Here is a 19545-nt window from a genome sequence, read left to right as displayed (position 1 = left end):
ATGGAGTGTAGATTGTTCTAGAGGGTTCTCTAAAAATATTAATATTTTTCAGCCAGAATGGCAGCAGGATCTCCTGGTGGAATGTCCTTATATTTCTCAGTTGGAGAGCTGTCAGGTGGGGTCTGCTCCAGTATTACCAAAGGAGTCCATCTCACCCACGGCATTCAGTGAAGGGCACTCACTTGTCTGGTCCCAGGATGAGTGGAGAGGAATGAAAGAGCGCTTAAATCTCTTGTATTTGTTCCTATTCCTCCTTCCTTGTGTTTCTCTTTCTCTATGTATTTTTCATCGCTTAATCCTGGGTCTGTTTTCCTCTTGGGTAGACTAACAAATTCCCCTCTCAGATATGGTTGTTTGAAGGTGATTTTTTTCAAAAGTCAGTATTTATTGAAACAGTACTGAGAAAATGTTCTGTTCCTCATAAAAACTTGCTTCTCTGTTTTTTTTGTGGTGAGTTGAGTCGTAGCAGAGAATATCTAAGGTTCCACTGCTCGCCTGTAAATCAGACATCTTGTGCCAGGAGCATTCTATTGGGGGAAGGAAATATATTTTGAGGTTGATGTACATTTAGGCCTACTAAATGAATAGAGTATATTATTCACTATATTAATTGCATTGATTACTATAGCTCAACCATATGCATAAGATACAATGAAGTGTAGATAATATCTAACCATTAACACAATTCTAATCACTTACACAATTACTGCAAAGCAGAGTTTAAATGTTGATATCCAATACAAATTGTTTAAATTCATAATTTTATGTGAAAATGAAAGAGGTGTAGGACTACTGTAGAGTAACTTGATTCAAAACTAGTAGACTTAAATGGTTACATTTGTGCAATACATGGATACATGTGAGACTACTTAATCTTTGGAATAATAACAAAACTAATTGTAATAATACAATTATGAATAACAGCCATGCCTAAAAATAATTTGAAACCAAAAATGTGCTTTGCATAGTAGTCTAGATTAGTTATTTTTTAGGATATCTAATTAATTATCAGTAACTTTATAACTTTATTCAAGCATTTTTAATTACACACATTCAAACACATTCCGATATTTAATGAGACCATACATGTTTCTTATGTTGGCCTAGTGAAAATATAAATATCTCCGAGAGATAGAGGCTATTTCAAACAAATCTTTAAAAATATATATTTTTTTATATCGCTCACCTTTTGCTCCTCGCTGCACAATAGAGGTGTCGATGATCTGAGATACGCTGTGGGAAGGTGTACCTATCAGTTTCGCGCAGGCAGACTTTCAACGTGGTCGAGAAAACAGCGAAGACAGCGCATCCTCACCGTCGTCTCCGTGAGTTGTCAAGCTCTGGAATAGTCCGACGAATTCGAAAACTAACAGCAAATTCACTTTTGTTTTTCTCTTAATCGTCGTTATGCCGACTATTATTATTTTTCCAGTCAGTGGGTAACAGGTCACTCGTTGGTCATCAACACCCAAGGCAGACAGACGGAACAAAATAGTGACTTAGGCTACCACTTACCAAATTAACTTCTCACTTCCTTTCTATGCTCCATGATATTCTAAAGAGAATTTTTGTAGATTTTCATATTTTAATCCACTGATAAGCGTCTTTACCAAAATGCAACAGTTTTCTCACTTGTTAGATTTCCTCCTCTCTCCTCTTGACAGTCGCGCGCTCTGCTCCCCCGCCCTCTCGCACAATGTTCCTGTGCTCACTCTTTCCGCGCTTACACATCGTCCCATTCTGTATGACCTTAGTAGTCTTTCTGTGTCATTATGGTATTATAAGCGCGTTGATAACTTATCTTAGCTCTAGAATAAACAAAAATGTTAGCATACACAGCAGTTTGTGTATATATTATTCCCGGCTCGTCACACATGGGGCAAAAGCCACGAGGCACGAGCAGCAATCGGCTACAGGTGAATAGCCAAATGGCCTGAATAGAACTCTCACATACTCGTGACATGACTGTTTAGGCAACCATTATGTCCCCTATCGCCTCTTGTCATCACCGCAATAGAAACATTTAGTTTTAGTCTTACTTCACATGGAGAAAAAAAGTGTGTGTAGTGTGAATACAAATTATTATATTATGATTATGATAACTTTACAGGATTGTAATACCAAAACATCCCTTTATCAAGGTCTTATTTCACCCAACCTCTTATGGTGTTTTTTCTACAAGGTGTTTTTTTCTGCCTAGTGCATTTTCAAAACCATTGCTTGTTAAAGATATGAGCAGATAAATAGCAGAATCTTTGTTAGCTCTAACTCTAGGCGGCATTCTGCCTTCTCCCTACAGTTTTCAGCCATTAGCTTCACCCACGACTGTCTCATGTGAACTACAATCCCAACCCTGTGTTTTAATGTTTACAAATGTCAATAATAATCACTTTCAATAAGGCTTTCGAAACATTTGGCTCTTATCTTTCATCAGCGAGAAAGAGTCCTTCAAATAAAAAAGATAACACTTACTGTAGCAGTTTTGCACAGATCCATACAGCAATGAGTGCCTCCATCCGACGATACTACACTTCCGCTACACTTCCCGAGTTACGCTTACACACAGGTGTTCGGAGCATGCTAGATGGCTAATTAGCACAGATGGTCGCCGCTTATCTGCTGTCTGTTTTCCGTAAAAAAGCACTGTAACATGGAGATATGGCCATGTGGGAATACTAACCATAACCCTATCAAGGTGTGTATCAAGTTAACCTTTTGTTTTTAGAAAATGATTTCTTGCTGATATGAAAGATAAGGTTATTATGCTTCCAAAACCATACCGCAAGCAATGCATGTTAATGTTCAGACCAATCATCTGAGATCTTAAAAGGTACCCCTACAGAAGACGCCTTCATCCAATTACTCTTATGTGTAATGTAATGGAACTGAGAGTCATGATCAAGGGCTATATCTTTGTGTAACATTTAAAGTTTTCTTGGTGGTTGGAGGGTAGGTGAAAAGAGAGTGATATGGATAGGAGATGTACTGATGTGAGACTGAGACACGGTGTGAAGAATGACAAACTGTGTGTGTATGTGTGTGAGAGGGAGAGGGTGAAAGGAGGAGAGTGGTGTTCTCAGGGCTGTTGTCAGTGCCTCTGTGTTTCTCCAGCTTTCAGATCTCATTAGTGGTGAAAGACACATTGCTACTGACAACCTCCCGTTTTTCTTTTGCTCTCTCTCACTCTTTCATTCGTTCCTTCTCTCTTTGTTTCTCAACATATTCTATACCTTTAGCGCCTTCAGATGTCTCTGTTAATGTCAACAGGCCAGTGACGTGCGGTGAGGTCGGTGGCTGGGTAGGCACGGGCTATTATCCAAGCCAGATTTATTCACAAATAAACCTTGATGAAGCCCAAGTTCATCCATACAACAGATAGCTCCAAAAACCTGAGTGGCTATTAAAATAAATTGACCAAAAATGTTCAACAAATGTAAATACCAATGTAGCCAAGATACACACGCTTAATATACACACATGAAATATTATTACACACACATACACTGAGCATACCAAACCTTAGGAACACCTTCCTAATAAATTTGTTGGGGCTTGTACTTTACAAGGTTTCGAATGCATTCCACAGGGATGCTGGCCCATGTTGACCCAATGCTTCCCACAGTTGTGTTAAGTTGGCTGGATGTCCTTTCGGGTGGTGGACCATTCTTGATATAAACGGGAAACTGTTGAGAGTGAAAAACCCAACAGTGCTGCAGTTCTTGACACAAACCAATTGCGTCTGTCACCTACTACCATACCCCGTTCAAAGGCACTTACATGTTTTGTCTTGCCCATTCACCCTCTGAATGGCACACGTACACAATTCATGTCTCAATTGTCTCAAGGCTTAGAAATCCTTCTTTAACCTGTCTCCTCCCCTTCATCTACACTTATTTAAAGTGGATTTATTTTAACAAGTGACATCAATAAGGGATTATAGCTTTCACCTGGATTCACTTGGTCAGTCTATGTCATGTCTCAGGGTTAGGAGAGCAAGTGTTCTTAATGTTTGGAATACTCAGTGTATATATTAAATAAGATTCTAACAAAATGTCGATATCAACAATCGAAATGACAGAAAAATGCAGTTAAAAACGTCAAAAAAGTGTCTCATTAAAACACAATTCTAGCTTGATAAATGAAGTGCTTCTACACCTGCATTCATTGCTGTTTGGGGTTTTAGGCTGGGTTTCTGTACAGCACTTTGTGACATCAGCTGATGTAAGAAGGGCTTTATAAATACATTTGATTGATTAATCAAAGGGATGTTGTCTATTCTCATGTTCATTCAACAGTAGCCTAATCCCCAAATTGCAAAGGAAAATGTATTAGGCCTACCTTTACTTGTAAATTAAGTCTATTCGTCTGTCCTTCATGCTGAACATCTTGGTGACAGCATTGCAGAAGTCACAACAGAACCCCATGTCCATTATTTTATTATGCATGGACACAGAAGAACCACGGTCGTGTGGGAGACGCATCCCCAAGGCCTCCTTCAGTTCCATTTTCACACTGACACAAAAATACAAACACACACAAACAGTAGCTGGTAGCACAGGTAGTCAGCTCCATCCATTAGAGCATCCAGCCAGTCGGAGAGAAGAATCCTTCCGCTCTAGTGCGCCCCCCATGCAGCCACGCACACTGAATCGTTGTAGTTAGTCACATCCATCTTGTAGAAGCCAAGTAAATTTCCAAGATGTGTAAAAGACTGGGTAAAAAGTATTAATTGGTAATGACATTTCTGACAAGTGGACAGTCCAGGGGTGTTTTCATTTAGCCGATTCTGTTGCAAAACGGAACATTTTTGGACTAAAACAAGAGTTTCTATTGGACACATTTAGGTAAGTCCCGGCCCAATTCGTCCCCTCTGCTTCCGTTTAAGAAACGTTTTGCAACAGAATTGGCAGAATGAATACACCCTAGTACTCACAGTTAGCCTGCCGACAGCTAGCAATGAGGGAGATGGTGGTTGCCTGCTCCTGTATGCTGCCTCACGTAGAGCTCCTGTGTGCTGCCTCTGTCTGGTCTTTCATTATAGTTGACGCTCCACTCTTCAAACCCTTCAAACGGCGCATTCCATTATTCCAACTTGGAAAATGTTTGAGATGCAGTATAATGTCCATTTGTGAGGTTGTTTTTGCTCGTTAGCTCAAATCAAATGTTATTTGTCACATGCGCTGAATACAACAAGCCCTTAACCAACAATGCGGTTTTAAGAAAATACAAAAAAAGTAAAAGATAAAAATAACAAATAATTGAAGAGCAGCAGTAAAATAACAATAGCGTGGCTATATACAGGGGGTACTGGTACAGAGTCAATGTGCGAGGGCACCGGTGTTGAGGTAATTGAGGTAATATGTACATGTAGGTAGTTATTAAAGTGACTATGCATAAATAATAAAAGCGAGTAGCAGCAGCGTAGAAGAGGGGGGGGGGGGGCAATGCAAATAGTCTGGGTAGCCATTTGATTAGATGTTCAGGAGTCTTATGGTTTGGGAGTAGAAGCTGTTTAGAAGCCTATTGGACCTAGACTTGGCTACGTGCGGGTGCAGAGAGAACAGCCTATGACTAGGGTGGCCGGAGTTTTTGACAATTTTTAGGGCCTTCCTCTGACACCGCCTGGTATAGATGTCCTGGATGGCAGGAAGCTTGGCCCCGGTGATGTACTGGGCCGTACCCACTACCCTCTGTAGTGCCTTGCGGTCGGAGGCAGAGCAGTTGCCATACCAGGCAGTGATGCAACCCGTCAGGATGCTCTCGATGGTGCAGCTGTAAAACCTTTTGATGATCTGAGGACCCATGCCAAATCTTTTTAGTCTCCTGAGGGGGAATAGGTTTTGTCGTGCCCTCTTCATGACTGTCTTAGTGTGCTTGAACCCTGTTAGTTTGTTGGTGATGTGGACGCCAAGGAACTTGAAGCACTCAACCTGCAGCCACGTCAATGAGAATGGGGGCGTGCTCGGTCCTCCTTTTGCTGTAGTTCACAATCACCTCCTTTGTCTTGATCACGTTGAGGGAGAGGTTGTTGACCTTGCATCACATGCTGAGGTCTCTGACCTCCTCCCTATAGGCTGTCTTATCGTTGTCGGTGATCAGGCCTACCACTGTTCTGTCATTGCCAAACTGAATGATGGTGTTGGAGTCATGCCTGGCCGTGCAGTCATGAGTGAACAGGGAGTACAGGGGGGAGGGGGGGGGGGGGGGTTCTGAGCACGCACCTCTGAGAGGCCCCCGTGTTGAGGATCAGCGTGGCAGATGTGTTGTTACCTACCCTTACCACCTGGTGAGGCCCGTCAGGAAGTCCAGGATCCAGTTGCAGAGGGAGGTGTTTAGTCCCAGGGTCCTTAGCTTAGTGATGAGCTTTGTGGGCACTATGGTGTTGAACGCTGAGCTGTAGTCAATGAATAGCATTCTCACATAGGTGTTATTTTGTCCAGGTGGGAAAGGGCAGTGTGGAGTGCAATAGAGATGGCATCATCTGTGGATCTGTTGGTGCGATATGCAAATTGTAGTGGGTCTTGGGTTTCTGGGATAATGGTGTTGATGTGAGCCATGATCGGCCTTTCAAAGCATTTCATGGTTGCAGACGTGAGAGCTACGGGTCGGTAGTCATTTAGGCAGGTTACCTTAGTGTTCTTGGGCACAGGGACTATGGTGGTCTGCTTGAAACATGTTGGTATTACAGACTCAGACAGGGAGAGGTTGAAAATGTCAGTGAAGACACTTGCCAGTTGGTCAGTGCATGCTCAGAGTCCACGTCCTGGTAATCCGTCCTGCCCTGCGGCCTTGTGAATGTTGAGCTGTTTAACTTTTTTAGGATAGGGGGCAGCATTCTGAATTTTGGATGAAAAGCGTGCCCAAAGTAAACTGCCTGCTACTCAGGCCCAGAAGCTAGGATATGCATATACTTGGTAGATTTGGATGGACAACACTCTACAGTTTCTAAAACTGTTAAAAGTATGTCTGTGAGTATAACAGAATCTATTTAGCAGGCGAAACCCTGAGGACAAACCATCCAGGATTTTTCTTTGAAGCGCTCATGCATGTTTCAGTGTTACTTGCCTCGAAGCGAGCAGAAGTTATTTAGCTCATCTGGTAGGCTCGTGTTACTGGGCAGCTCTTGGGTGTGCTTCCCTTTGTAGTCTGTAATAGTTTGCAAGCCCTGCCACATCCGACGAGCATTGGAGCTGGTGTAGTACGATTCGATCTTAGTCCTGTATTGATGCTTTGCCTGTTTGATGGTTCGTTGAAGGGCATAGCGGGATTTCTTGTAAGCTTCCGGGTTAGAGTCCCGCTCCTTGAAAGCGGCAGCCCTAACCTTTAGCTCAGTGCGAATGTTGCCTCATCCATGGCTTCTGGTTGGGGTATGTACGTACAGTCACTGTGTGGACAACGTTATCGATGCACTTATTGATGAAGCCAGTGACTGATGTGGTGTACTCCTCAATGCCATCGGAAGAATCCCGGAACATATTCCAGTCTGTGCTAGCAAAACAGTCCTGTAGCTTAGCATCTGCTTCATCTGACCACTTTTTTATAGACCGAGTCACTTGTGCTTCCTGCTTTAATTTTTGCTTGTAAGCAGGAATCAGGAGCATAGAATTATAGTCAGATTTGCCAAATGGAGGGCGAGTGAGATCTTTGTACACGCCTTTGTGTGTGGAGTAAAGGTGGTCTTGAGTTTTTTACCTCTGGTTGCACATTTAACGTGCTGATAGATATTAGGTAAAACTGATTTAAGTTTCCCTGCATGAAAGTCCCCGGCCACTAGGAACGCCACCTCTGGATGAGCGTTTTCCTGTTTGCTTATGGCGTTATATAGCTCATTGAGGGTGGGTTTTAGTGCCAGAATCGGTCTGTGGTGGTATTGTAGACAGCTACGAAAAATACAGATGAAAACTCTCTAGGTAGATAGTGTTGTCTACAGATTATCATGAGATACTCTACCTCAGGCGAGCAAAACCTCGAGAATTCCTTCGATATCGTACACCAGCTATTGTTTACAAATATACATAGGTTGTCGCCCCGTGTCTTACCAGAGGCTGCTGTTCTATCCTGCCGATAGAGTGTATAACCCGCCAGCTGTATGTTATTAATGTCGTCGTTCAGCCACGACTCGGTGAAACATAAGATATTACCGTTTTTAATGTCCTGTTGGTAGGATATACGTACTTTTAGTTCGTCCCATTTATTTTCCAACGATTGAACGTTGGCTAACAGTACGGATGGCAAAGGCAGATTAGCCACTCGTAACCTGGTCCTCACAAGGTACCCCGATCTCTTTCCGTGAAATCTCAGTTTCTTTCTCCTGCGAATGACATGAATGAGGGCCTCTTCGAGTGTTTGGAGTATATCCTTCCCGTCCGACTCATTAAAGAAAAATTCTTTGTCCAATTCGAGATGAGTAATCGCTGTTATGATGTCCAGAAGGTCTTTTCGGTCATAAGAGACGGTAGCAGCAACATTATGTACAAAATAAGTTACAAACAATGCAAAAAATCTAACAAATAGCACGGTTGGTTAAGAGCCAATAAAATGGCAGCCATCCTCTCCGTCGCCGTCATTACATCAGCTAGCTTCCTTCAGTTCAAGGGATGCAAGTGCCAAATTGGACACGCCCAAATGTGCAGAGCTTACCCCAGTTTAATACCCACACAACATGTTCAGGCAATATGCATGTGCAAAATATGCAACGAATGAAGCTACTTCAGGCTAGGCAAAGCATCTGACCCTGTCCATTAACAGTGACTGGAGTCAGGAATGGCCATGCGCGTCAACAATTTGAATGGATGGAACAAAAGGCATGAATGACCTGGCGCCTTTCCTGAGGTTTTGATGCAGTTTAGGCACATTTTTTGATTTTGAGCATAAAAATCACTAGTTAAAAAAAAGAAAACATTATAAAAGAAAAAACAATGACAATTTTTATATACAGTAATTGTATTTTTATTTGGCTTTTCATAACATCATTTTTAGGGGGGATTATCACAGGGTAAACACTGCCTAGCCTGCCTACCATGACTGCACATCATTGCAACAGGACAATCTTCTTTATTCTGTGTCATCTTGACAGTTTTTCGTTGTGCCATATCACCCTCCTCCACACTCTGACTGTTTCGGGACATTTCATTTTCAAAAAGCCTCTAATGTAGAGAACATATTTTTGTAAAAATAAATAAAGTCCATTTAAACCATGTTTGCCAATGAAATTGATTGAAAATAATTAAGCCTGAGTAAATTTGTCTGTGGAGAAGATCTAACAAGACTGGCCTAAGGCCTTTCGTTCGCACACTAGCATCTGGGCTGTTTTAAGCCTTTTGTGGCCTAAGTGTGGAATGTACTGTCAGTTCTACACTTTAGTTATTCATCGGTCAACTTTAGTGAGGAAGAAAGTGAAACACATATTGAATATGGATCAATAGATCACTCCCCAGGATGCATACTGTCAGCTGCCTGAGCCGCTGGGCGCCAGACAAGCCTCTGGTCACATTAGCATACGCAGGAAGAAAAAACTAGAGCATGACCAATATGGGTTTTTTGGGTCCGATTACAATTTGTTGGTGGGACAAAACATACAGATTCCACTATATCTGCCGATATTCCAGTTCTCAGCAGGGAAACATTTTCCATACTGAATTCTCATAAATTGCTATCCAAAAGAGCAATTGTCCAAGAAATATGTTGATTTCATACATTGTGACAATAATGACACATGAAAATGGTCGCAAGTGTTCAGATAAGCATGAGTTACCTTTTTTCATCCTATTTATTAAATATCGGTTATTGGTGGAATTATAAGCCGGTTATCAATATATCTGTAAAAGACCAATACCAGCCGATAATATCAGGGAAACGATATATTGGTCATGCTCTAGACAAATAACAAGAGAGCTGAGAGTAAACCAGAGAACACTATGCTAGATCCATCTGCATTATAAAATAGATAATATATCATAGATAAGAGGACATGTATAAGTGTAACTTCATAAATGGAGTGACACATGTTAGTCTCCATAGGTTTAAGGACAGATTTACAAAGTGTTTCAGTATTATAAGTCTGGCCCTTTGTGTGTGTGCGCATGCGTGTGCACTGCTGTGTGCACATGCAGAGCATGTACTGTGCCTTCTGAAAGTATTCAGACTCCTTGACTTTTTGTTACGTTACAGCCTTACACTAAAATTTATTAAATGAAACAATTTCCTCAGCAATGTACACAATACACCATAATGACAAAGTGAAAACAGGTTTTTAGACATTTGCTAATTTATTAAAATCAAAAAACAGATACCTTATTTACATAAGCATTCAGACCCTTTTCTATGAGACTCGAAATTGAGCTCAAGTGCATCCTGTTTCCATTGATCATCCTTGAAATGTTTCTACAACTTGATTGGAGTCCACCTGTGGTAAATTCAATTGATTGGACATGATTTAGAAAGGCACACACCTTTCTATATAAGGTCCCACAGTTGACAGTTGTCATGACGTTGCCCTCTTTGGGTACAGCGAGCACCATCCCCCTCTCTCTGTCTCCTACAACCAGGCTGCTGTGGTCAGAGAGGTCGTAAATTCCTAGGGAAGATCCTGCCTCATGGCCAGACAGTAAAGAGAGAGAGTGAGATCATAGAGAGAACAAAGGAATTACTTCCACCTCACAGAACTGGAGAACCGAATGACATTTATGTTCTGGAGAAGGTATAAAAGATCTGTGAAGAATCCAGCTACGAACTGGTCCGTTTGGTACAATTTTGCGAAACTCATGGGAGACAATACGGCCACATTACCATAACGCTGTTTGTACAATAGCCTCAGATATGAGGCTTACATCTAATTGTTGTATAAGATGAATGAGTGAGGATGATACTGTTTGTGAAATTGTGTAATGTGATTTTGGACTGTTTAACCTGTCTAGGACTGGGGACACTGTGGCTGGATTAATGAGAATTTTATCTTTAAAATGGTGCCTAATACTTGTATGTTTGAGAAATTTGATTTATGAGATTTCTGTTGATTTGTATTTGGCGCCCTGCAATTTCATTGGCTGTTGGCGAGGGGTTCCGCTAGCGGAACGGAACCCCAGTCCTAGACAGGTTAATCCAGCCACAGTGTCTGATTTCAAAAATGCTTTACAGCGAAAGCTCCACAAACGATTATGTTAGGTCACCACTAACTCACAGAAAAACCCAGCCATTTTTCTAGCCAAAGAAAGGAGTCACAAAAAGCACAAATAGAGATAAAATGAATCCCTAACCTTTGATGATCTTCATCAGATGACACTCACAGGACGTCATGTTACACAAGAATGAATTCACAGAAATCCACATGAATTCACAGAAATACTCATTATAAATGTTGATGAAAATTCAAGTGGAATTGGAACTTGGAACATGGAAAGATACACTTCTCCTTAATGCAACCGCTGTGTCAGATTTCAAAAAAACTTTACGGAAAAAGCATAATCTGAGAACGGAGCTCAGAGGCCAAACCAGCCAAAAGAAATATCCGCCATGTTGCGCAGTGAACATTAGTCATAAATAGCATTATAAATATTCACTTACCTTTGATGATCTTCATCAGAACGCACTCCCAGGAATTGCAGTTCCACAATAAATGTTTGTTTTGTTCGATAATGTCCATCATTTATGTCCATTTATGTCCAAATAGCTTCTTTTGTTAGGGCGTTTGGTAAACAAATCCAAAATCGCGTTCAGGTCCAGTCGGACGAAAAGTTCAAAAAGTTATATTACAGGTCGAAGAAACTTGTCAAACTAAGTATAGAATCAATCTTTAGGATGTTTTTATCATAAATGTTCAATAATGTTCCAACCGGAAAATTACATTGTCTGTAGAAAAGCAATGGAACGAGAGATACCTCTCATGTGAAATGCGCATGACTGAGAACGAGACTGCTGGCAGATCCCTTAGTCAAACAGCTCCCATCCGGCCCCCCTTCACAGGAGAAGCCTGAAACAACGTTCTAAAGACGGTTGACATCTAGTGGAAGCCTTAGGAAGTGCAAAATAACCCATATCCCACTGTGAATTCGATAGGGGCTGAGTTCAAAACTACAAACCTCAGATTTCCCACTTCCTGTTTGGATTTTTTCTCAGGTTTTTGCCTGCCATATGAGTTCTGTTATACTCACATACATCATTCAAACAGTTTTAGAAACGTCAGAGTGTTTTCTATCCAATACTAATAATAATATGCATATATTAGCATCTGGGACTGAGTAGGAGGCAGTTCACTCTGGGCACGCTATTCATCCAAATGTGAAATGCTGCCCTCTATCCCAAAGAAGTTAATGAAGGATACTCCAATTCCCTTTGGAGTTTAACTAAATCAGAGGACCGCCCATGAGCACAGTTATGGTCTGGCATCCTGGGACAGGCCCTTTTCTGCTCTTCTGAATAAAACCCCCACTCGGGTTTTCTATCACCAGACCAGCTTACCTCGATAACGAGAGGGCCAAGGTTTGAGAGGAGACCGAGCTTACCGCAATTACGAGATGGCTAAAGGTTGCAGACCAGCTTACCACGAGAGGGCCAAGGTTTGAGTAGAGACCATAAACCTAAGGTTTGAGTAGATGGCTGAATCTTTTAACCATACCAAGTGGTTAAACTCTTAGACTATCGATACCGACAGAATAAGAACAAGTCTGATATTAATTACTAGTCTGCAGCTAGGAATTCGGTATCATTGAACGCGAAGACCCGTGTGGCTCAGTTGGTAGAGCATGGCGCTTGCAACGCCAGGGTTGTGGGTTCATTCCCCATGGGGGGACCAGGATGAATATGTATGAACTTTCCAATTTGTAAGTCGCTCTGGATAAGAGCGTCTGCTAAATGACTTAAATGTAAATGTAAGAAGACCGACAACCGCCGAAACATCTATTCTATAACGACATGAATGAATGTCACCCTGAACTATCCATTCTAATTACGACAGAGAGAGAGCGGGCAAACTCTCCAACAGAAACAAACTTTTCAACAGAGATCCCGACGACACACTGAGCGTAAATATATATATATATTGATTGCAATTGTTCCCGAATGAGTGAGCGTTCATGTGCAAAGGATTAGCATTTCAATTGTTATAATTATCACTCTGTCTAACAAGCCGCCATACCGGTTTAGCCCACTAGGGCACAACCCACTCATTTCTTTGTAAACATATCTATTTTGTTTGTTTGTGTGATGCATTTCTGTGAATTACTTAGTTAGTAAATAAAGGATTTTAAGACAATTGATGTATGGATGAGTCATAGTGAAGACTGGGTTCGTGCAGATAACCAACAATTTACGACGTTTGGAATGAGACTAATGTGAGGTAAATAATAATTAATTAATCAGAAGACTAAGTGATCAGATATTAAAACATCTGAAAGTTATATTAGGAAAATTATAACTTTGTAATCTGAATATTTTCCTTGGTGCCCCGACTTCCTAGTTAATTACAGTTACATGATTAAGTAGTTTAATCACGTAATAATAATTACAGAGAATTTTTGATAAAGATAAGTCTTCAGTTTTAATGGTGCCAAAGACACGACACAGTGCATGTCAGAGCAAAAACCAAGCCATGAGATCGAAGGAATTGTCCGTAGAACTCCGAGACAGGATTGTGTCGAGTCACAGATCTAGGGAAGGGTACCAAAAAATGTCTGCAGCATTGAAGGTCTCCAAGAACACCATTGCCTCCATCATTCTTAAATGAAGAAGTTTGGAACAACCTAGACTCTTTCTAGAGCTGGCTACCTGGCCAAACTGAACAATCGGGGAAGAAGGGCCTTGGTCAGGGAGGTGACCAAGAACCCGATGGTCACTCTGAGAGAGCTCCAGAGTTCCTCTGTGGAGATGGGAGAGAACCTTCCAGAAGGACAACCAGCTCTGCAACACTACACCAATTAGGGCTATGACAGCCCGCTTGGAGTCTGCTTAAAGGCACCTAAAGATTATCAGAACATGAGAAACAAGATTCTCTGGACTGATGAAACCAAGATTAAACTCTTTGGCCTGAATGCCAAGCGTCACATCTGGAGGAAAACTGGCACCATCCCTACTGGTGAAGTATGGTGATGGTGGCAGCATCATGCTTTGGGGATGTTTTTCAGCGTCAAGGACTGGGAGATTAGTCAGGATCAAGGCAAAGATGAATGGAGCAAAGTACAGAGAGATCCTTGATCAAAACCTGCTCCAGAGCGCTCAGGACCTCAGACTGGGGTGAGGGTTCATCTTCCAACAGGACAACGACCCTAAGCACACAACCAAGACAATGCAGGAGTGGCTTCAGGACAAGTCTCTGAATGTCCTTGAGTGGCCCAGTCAGAGCCCATACTTGAACCCGATCGAACATCTTTGGAGAGACCTGAAAAAAGCTGTGTAGCAATATTCCCCATCCAACCTGACGGAGCTTGAGAGGATCTGCAGAGAAGAATGGGAGAAACTCCCCAAATACAGGTGTGCCAAGCTTGTAGCATCATACCCAAGAAGACTCGAGGCTGTAATCGCTGCCAAATGCTTTAACAAAGTCTTGGGTAAAGCGTCTGAATTAATGTTAATATGACATTTATTTTTGAATTAGCAAAAATGCTTTGTTATTATTGGGTATTGTGTGTAGATTAATGAGGGAGAGAAAAACTATTTAATCAATTTTAGAATACGGCTGTAACCTAACAAAATGTGGAAAAAGTCAAGGGGTCTGAAAACTTTCCAAAGGCACTGTATGTAGCTGCTGACCTGACTGACTGCCCCAGGTTTAAATGATCGATGCCAAGAGGCGAAGACAATTGACAGAGAATTCGCTTTTTTGAGAGCTTTATAAAATATGAAGTGATCTGATGAATATAGAAGTCTGTGATTTATATGTTTATCTTGTCATATGTGTCTCTGACATGCACCACTAACTGTTAGTATGGTTAAAATGTTAATATATGCTAAATAAATCTTGTATAGATGATTATTGAAGTCATTCACCATGTTGGAACTGTCCATTCCAACAGCAGATAAAACTAAACTTTCGAATATCATTCTATTTCTAGATGGGGATATCGACAATCATATCGCAATCCTTTGAGTCTTCTTTATGTCATTATTAAATAATAAACTGCTCTAAGGTGTACACACCTGACAACACATGGATATTCTTAACACCTTTCTCAATATTCACCTAAAAGCTAAACCAAAGAGAGTCTTACCGATTTAAGGGAATACAGGTTGTGCAGAAAGTCAGTGGACCCTACAGTGTGGTCACGAATAGCTGGAATAGGGGGACATTGGTGCTTGTCCTGTAATATGACCATTACATCCCACCACTTATCCTCTGGCCTTCACGTGTCTGACTGGTGATGACTGATAGGATGGCCTTCCCGCCAGGTGGATGGATGGCGCACCAGAGGGCTGCTGGGTCAAGTCTCAGGTGGGACATTCTGTTGTACAATTGACTAACATCCTTAACTGCCTGAGTAGGCTATACTGTATCTCCTAACACTGAGACTGTCATTTTAGATGTGCTCGATATAAAAGAGATTATGTTAAGCAAGTTATTGGTACAAAATTGATATTGAGTAACTTTCCAAAATTGTCATTAGGATGAATAGGAAGTTGAGAGGGAGAGAGAGACCCCTGATGTGTGTGGAGTTGTCTTGGACCACCTCTTAAAAACAAACGATCAACAAACCAATCAGGTCTCAAACAGGAAGCCAACATGTTATCTGGGAGTTACCGCTGTGTATGTTGCAGAGATGGCACCCAGGCCAAATTATTATCTTTGGAAAGGGCCTGACCTGAACCAAATGCTTGAGAGACAGAAAGCGATTGAGAGGGAGGAAGATTGAAATACAGTGCAGGCATGGTGCCATGTTGTCTATAGCAAGGCTTTGACATATTTTATTAGACTGACCAAGCGTTTCTATATAAGTGTGTGTGTGTGTGTGTGTGTGTGTGTGTGTGTGTGTGTGTGTGTGTGTGTGTGTGTGTGTGTGTGTGTGTGTGTGTGTGTGTGTGTGTGTGTGTGTGTGTGTGTGTGTGTGTGTGTGTGTGTGTCTGTGTGTGTGTGTGTGTACAGTTGAAGTCGGAAGTTTACATACACTTAGGTTGGAGTCATTAAAACTCGTTTTTCAACCACTCCACAAATTTCTTGTTAACAAACTATAGTTTTGGCAAGTCGGTAAGGACATCTACTTTGTGCATGACACAATTCATTTTTCCAACAATTGTTTACAGACAAATTATTTAACTTATAATTCACTGTATCACAATTCCAGTGGGTCAGAAGTTTACATACACTAAGTTGACTGTGCCTTCAAACAGCTTGGAAAATTCCAGAAAATTATGTCATGGCTTTAGAAGATTCTGATAGGCTAATTGACATCATTTGAGTCAATTGGAGGTGTACCTGTGGGTGTATTTCAAGGCCTACTTTCAAACTCAGTGCCTCTTTGCTTGACATCATGGGAAAATCAAAAGAAATCAGCCAAGACCTCAGAAAAAGATTGTAGACTTCCACAAGTCTGGTTCATCCTTGGGAGCAATTTCCAAATGCCTGAAGGTACCACGTTCATCTGTACAAACAATAGTATGCAAGTATAAACACCATGGGACCACGCAGCCATCATACCACTCAGGAAGGAGATGCGTTCTGTCTCCTAGAGATTAATGTACTTTGGTGCGAAAAGTGCAAATCAATCCCAGAACAATAGCAAAGGACTTCATGAAGATGCTGGAGGAAACAGGTACAAAAGTATCTATATCCACAGTAAAACGAGTCCTATATCGACATAAGCTGAAAGTCCGCTCAGCAAGGAAGAAGCCACTGCTCCAAAACCGCCATAAAAAAGCCAGACTACGGTTTGCAACTGCACATGGGGACAAAGATAATACTTTTTGAAGAAATGTCCTCTGGTCTGATGAAACAAAAATAGAACTGTTTGGCCATAATGACCATTGTTGTGTTTGGAGGAAAAAGGGGGAGGATTGCAAGCCGAAGAACACCATCCCAACCATGAAGCACGAGGGTGGCAGCATCATGTTGTGGGGGTGCTTTGCTGCAGGAGGGACTGGTGCACTTCACAAAATAGATGGCATCATGAGGAAGCAAAATTATGTGGATATATTGAAGCAATATCTCAAGACATCAGTCAGGAAGTTAAAGCTTGGTCGCAAATGGGTCTTCCAAATGGACAATGACCCCACGCATACTTCCAAAGTTGTGGCAAAATGGCTTAAGGACAACAAAGGCAAGGTATTGGAGTGGCCATCACAAAGCCCTGATCTCAATCCTATAGAAAATGTGTGGGCAGAACTGAAAAAGCGTGTGCGAGTAAGGAGGCCTACAAACCTGACTCAGTTACAGCAGCTCTGTCAGGAGGAATGGGCCAAAATTCACCCAACTTATTGTGGGAAGCTTGTGGAAGGCTACCTGAAATGTCTGACCCAAGTTAAACAATTGAAAGGCAATGCTACCAAAAACTAATTGAGTGTATGTAAACTTCTGACCCACTGGGAATGTGTTGAAAGAAATAAAAGCTGAAATAAATCATTCTCTCTACTATTATTCTGACATTTTAACATCTGAAAATAAAGTGGTGATCCTAACTGACCTAGGACAGGGAATTTTTTACTTGGATTAAATGTCAGGAATTGTGAAAAACTTAGTTGAAATGTATTTGGCTAAGGTGTATGTAAACTTCCGACTTTAACTGTATGTATCTGCGTGTGCCTGCGACCTCTCGCGCGCGCACACACACACACACACACACACACACACACACACACACACACACACACACACACACACACACACACACACACACACACACACACACACACACACACACACACACACACACACATGTTTAGGCCTATGTGTGTGTGCATGCACCTCTGCCTGTGTGTATATCTGATTATGGTCCCTGATTGCAAGTGGCAGTGTGCAGATTGAGTTACACAGCCTCTCTAATTCTCTCTATTAATGAGCAACGCTCTACACTGCTTCCCCGGACACCATCTATTAATCACAATTTGTCATCCGCCTCATGCTCCCCACTCCCTCCACCCCCCTCTCACCCCCTCCCGCCTTCTCTCTCACTCTCAATCCCCTTGCTCGTCACGTCTTGCCTCCTCTCTCCAACCAAATATGTTTACTTTACTTCTCTCCTTCAGTCTCAGTCTTAGTCTCTGTGTTCATTCATCCCATTCTATCCTACACCAACTCTCCTCTTCTTCCAGTTCATCCACTCCTTCCTTCTCTCCCTTAATTTTTCTCTCCTCTTACACCCTTCTCTCTTTCCCTCTCTGGCTGCCCATCCCTTGCTCTTCCCTCCTCCTCAGCTGAGGAATATAGTCAAGCATACTGAGAGGGTTTCTCACTGAATTCTCAGGTTCTAATTCTGCCGACACGCTCAAGTAAACCGTTTCACACCAGCAAACAGTGATTTATTGGCCCAATTTATGTCTGTATCGATACTCTGTAATTACATATTTTTTTGTCATGGAGGTGTAGTTGTTTGGCAAAATGAAGATATTGAACAGTATGGAAGGCAAGACTAGTATTGGAGGTGTTGCTCCCATCTTTTATGTTGTTGCTGATGAGTGTTCTGTGTCATGAATGGAAAAATCATGATAAGCAGTGTGTAATGTAAGTGTAAAGTAGAGTATTTAGATTTACAGTGGGGTAGAGCTCTGGATAAATCAGAGTACAGCCACAGAGAAATGTATTATTACTAACGGTGTGTGTTTGTGTGTGTGAGGAAGTGTGTCTCTATGTTAGTGGAGGCTCCTCAGAGGAGGAAGGGGAGGACCATCCTCCTCAGTGAATTTCATTTATTCTATTTTATTGTGAAACATTAAAGTGATCCTTTTTAGATAAAACTAAAACTATACAAAATAATTGATTAAACACACTGCAAGGAAGGTCTACAGTAGCCTCAACAGCACTGTTTAGGGTAGCACCATTTCTGAAGAAATTAGAGAAATATTTTGTGTTCAGTGGTGTATTCATTCCGCTGACTGTTGAAAAACGTTTCTTAAGTGGAAGCAAACGGAACAAAACGGGAATAAACATACCGTTTGCAGCTGTTGGACTAGATCAGCTAGATGCAGGCAAGAGTGTGCACCTACGTTTTAATCTTTCACTCATAGGCTAAGTTGTAGCAACCTCATAATGGGTATAGGGAAATTTCAAGTGTCATGTAGTATCCTAAACCTATCGATGTTGCATTGAGCTGGGTGAATGGAATATGAATGACAGTCACCCAATATGCTGTAATAGAAATAAGGCCATACTCATCAAAGATATTCATCCTCCATCTTAAACAGCACCGGCCACCACTGGTGTGTGTGTGTGTGTGGGGGGGGGGGGGGGGGACAGGTGGAGCCTTGTAATTTGCTGGTATAAGTCAGAGTAGTTACAGCCCAAGCCATGCATGCCTGTAACGAAGATGCTGGGAGTCAAACAGTGGATACAGGAACAAGAGTAGCATCTGAACACAGAAACAATACTGCCTGATGGGTGATAACAAAGGAGTGCTAGATAAAGGGTGA

Source organism: Salvelinus alpinus, chromosome 12 (genome assembly GCF_045679555.1).
Source record: "Salvelinus alpinus chromosome 12, SLU_Salpinus.1, whole genome shotgun sequence".
In the NCBI taxonomy this organism is placed as follows: domain Eukaryota; kingdom Metazoa; phylum Chordata; class Actinopteri; order Salmoniformes; family Salmonidae; genus Salvelinus; species Salvelinus alpinus.
The sequence above is the reverse complement of the archived record's forward strand: the minus strand, read 5'-3'. Positions refer to the sequence as shown.